The sequence below is a fragment of the Sinocyclocheilus grahami genome, unplaced genomic scaffold, assembly GCF_001515645.1.
Source record: "Sinocyclocheilus grahami isolate Dianchi unplaced genomic scaffold, SAMN03320097.WGS_v1.1 scaffold1085.1, whole genome shotgun sequence".
Taxonomy (NCBI): Eukaryota; Metazoa; Chordata; class Actinopteri; order Cypriniformes; family Cyprinidae; genus Sinocyclocheilus; species Sinocyclocheilus grahami.
Window position 1 is genome coordinate 359,548 of NW_015506264.1, and position 4,310 is coordinate 363,857.

Below are 4,310 nucleotides of genomic sequence, written 5' to 3' on the forward strand. Positions count from 1 at the left end.
TGATGCATTTATATATATATATATATATATATATATATATCTGCTATTTATATTTATAATTTTTATTTCTTTGTATTTATGTATCTGTTATTTATATTATTATTTTTATTTGATTATTATTATGTATTATTTATGCATTATTGGTAGATACAATAGCCACTGGAAGAAAAAACAATTCAGTCCTGGTTTATTTTACTATCAATTATTTATATTAAATTGTTTTTTATTTTTATATTTTCTGTTTTCATTAATTAATAAAATAAATGAATCTTTTTTTTAAATATATTTTCACAGTTTATTTTATTTTAATTATTACAATTAAAATTATTTTATTAATATTATTTATTTTTATTTTTATTATTAACAACTCTGTTTCTGTCGACCACAAATTGAACCCTTTGCATGCTGAACATTTCATACAACATAAAAAAGCTGTAAATAAATCAATTGCATGTTAAATCACAGTTGTGTGCTTATCTGCATTTTACAGCAGCATCAAACGCAGCTTATATATTCAGAATTTCATAACTGTCTGTTTTATAATCTTCCACATATCGATATCATGGCTACAACACAGAAAGTTCACTATCAGAGTCTCAGTAAGAGTAGCTGGTAATTAAGAACGCAGCCCAAAGGCAGTAATTTGCCAGGCAATATTTCTGGCTTCTGGGAATTAAAAGTATAACCTAATTATCTGCTCCTATTAACTGTGCTGAAGCCGAGGGAGCGCAACCAGACACGGCACCCAAAAGCACTGCACTTTGATTTTAAGAGCTCATAAAACTGCATGCTTCAAAACCAAAATCTACAAATTAGAGAATAAATTTGCCAAAATTCATGTTTTTTGTTGCATAATTTGAAATAATGCAATGACTGCATGACTAAATTTGCATGCATATATCTTTCTGCACATGCATTAAATATGTAAGCATCCAAAATTTCCCACAGTCTGTTATTTTTTAATTTTGTAGTACATTTTTTAAAGTTAAATATATTATATTAACTGAGATGCTATTATAATATCTTGATGGTGCTAAAATAACACTGCATATATCTTTATGGAGATGCATCAAATATATATAAATATATATATATATATATATATATACACATCCAATATTTCCCACAGTCTGTTTCTAAAATTTTGCAGTTTCATCTTAAATACTGTGCAAAATAAGTATTATTTATGCATTATTGGTAGATATCGGTCTCTGAATTGGCCACTGAAAAACCCACAACTATTATATTTTTAAATAATATTTTGAATTAGTTTTTATTTTTATACTTTGTTTTAATATTTTAATTTCAGTTAAAGTTTTATTAGTTTTGTTGCACATTTTTGCAATTTTTATTAGTTGTTTTTGTTTTTAATATGCCTATTAATTTTTACTTTTAGGTTCAGTTCAGTTATTTTAGTACATCAAGATAAACTAAATGAACATTTTAAAAGTTTAATCAAATAGAATATTATCAATATAAAAATAAAATGGTATTTTATCAATAAAATAAGTTTATTTTATTTTAAGTTTAAATAAGTTTATTTTTAATTCTATATATTTAAATTTATTTCGTTTAATTTATTATGTTTATTTTAAGTAACTTTAGTAGTTTCAGTTGACTATAATAACCCTGTTTTTTGGTATATTTGCGCTATGCCACAAATATAAAAATTTTTCTGGATATTCAATGATAAATGCTAAGTTTAGTGTTTCTTGAATTGTACCACCATTTATTACATGCATAAATCAAAGCCAGACTCAAATGCCACACTCAGACGTCTGAAAGGCCCCACAATCTTATTGTAACCTCCTAATAACATTTCCTGAGGCTTAATGAGACGATGCAAACTCTTGTCATTTCTGCAGACCGGAGGCTCAAAGCTCAGTGCCTGTGGATTGTATCACGATAACTGATGTACGACTGGACTTTACCGATTATGACATGAACTCCCAGATCCATCTGATTATCTCATAGCCCAGTCCTCGTCAGTATCGCAACCCTTGCGCAAAACTGTGAAATAAAAAAACAAATAAATGAGCAGTATTGCCTGTCATTCAGATATGCAGCATCTAAAAACTAAAACAGACATATATCGGTACGTTTAATTTTAGTTTTTTGAGAAAAATGTGGCTTAAAGGTATAGTTCACCCAGAAATGAAAATGTGATGTTTATCTGCTTACCCCCAGGGCATCCAAGATGTAGGTGACTTTGTTTCTTCAGTAGAACACAAACGAAGATTTTTAACTCAAACCGTTGCAGTCTGTCAGTCATATAATGTAAGTGGATGGGAATCACGGCTTTAAGAGTCAAAAAAACATACACAAACAAAACCAAATTAAACCCTGCTGCTCGTGACGATACATTGATGTGAAAAGACACGAAACGATTGGTCCGTGCAAGAAACTGAACAGTATTTATGTCCATTTGAGAGATAGGTGGCAGTAATGCACTTATAAGTCTGCGATCTGTCGTAAAGCAAGAAGAAGAAGACGCGTCACGCGCTCAGGACAGTTCGGACATTGCAGTGCATCAGAGGTAAAAAACAATATAAATAATGTTCAGTTTCTTGCACAGACCGATCGTTTCGTGTCTTGACACATCAATGTATCGTCACGAGTCCAAAACATTTGGTTTTGTTTGTGTATGTTATTTTGACTCTCAAAGCCGTGATTCCCATCCACTTACATTATATGACTGACAGACTGCAACGGTTTGTGATAGAAATCTCCATTTGTGTTCTACTGAAGAAACAAAGTCACCTACATCCTGGATGCCCCGGGGGGAAGCAGATAAACATCACATTTTCATTTCTGGGTGAACTATCCCTTTAGGCCACATTTTTCGTTCCCAGAGCTCATGCGCCTCTATTTTTGAGTGAACATTGCTGAAATGATCCATAAATAATGCTTTTTTTTAAAACTAAAAAACGGAGGTGCATGAGCTCAGATCCATGCGGCCAACGATTAATGAAAAAGAAACACAAAACCTGTGCTGATTGAAAGAAAACAAGTTGATAAAAAGATTGAATGCAATACTTTGTAATATTATAGCATAATTGAGAGATTTACAGATTAGGTACAGCAAAGCACAAGCGCAACCAAATTTATTACAAACACTACATAATGCTGAAATAACACCATTATAATTCAAGAATAAACACAACATTTTATGATAAACATTTTTATATTAAGCAAGAAAGACATGTTAACTACATGATTTTAGCGTCACGTCATTACAAAGACAGAGCATCTTATCGAAGTTCTTCTAAATAGTTACTATTTCGGTTATTAAAACATTGTGGGAACATAGTTTTGAAATGTTTCTGAAATATTGAAATGTCCAGTTTCTAACATTATTTGTTTAACATTTAACATTAAATGTTTACACAAAAACATTTACTAAAACATTGTGCTAACTTTATTTTCACCCAAAATATAGTGTTATTTGAACATTATTATTATTTTGAACATTATATATTATTTATCATTCAAAGAATGTCAAAATGACCAATTTTTATGATTTAAAACGTTATTTAAAGGTTACTAAAACGTTTCTTAAAACGTTCATTACGTACAAATAATCATCATAAGGACGTGCCGAGAATATTTTCTCTCAACGTTATGAGAACTTGTGTCAAATATTAATAAAGATATATGAATATTCAATAAACATTACTTTAAGAACGTTTTTGTCCTAACATTCAAAAAACCGTTAGTGAAAGTTGTGAGAACGTTCCCTGTTAGCTGGGAACAACCACGCCTTCCTTCAAAACTTCAAAAGAAATCTCAGCCAATCATGATGTCTGGAAAATGATTGACAAGCAAGGATTGCTTCTGATTGGCTAAAGATGGGCGGGCCAGTGTCTAGTGCTGTCGACACGTGCGATATCTTAAGACACTTAAGACACATGACATTCCATGAAAAAATATTAAAAACAGCTTTTAGTCTGAATGCCAGAATGCCTCTCCGTCGAATACAAAAAGTTAGCAACGCGACTAAACATGAACGCTGAACATGAATAAGCAATTCAAACCAACTGCTTGCTTGCGGTGTATGTTTATTGATTATGACAGGATCCATTTAGTTGCATCTCGATGCATTTTGTAGTAGCACGACATGACAGCACGAATGGAAACATGCAAGCTCTGTCGAAGAACATAAAGCTTCAGAACGGGAACGATGTTTAACAAAATCAAAACCACTGGGTGGATTTTTATCATTTTAGGGTGGTTGTGTACAACTTGTAAAACAACTTGTAAAAGTGCATGTAGCATTATATGACCCCTTTAATGTAACAGGAAGAATGTTC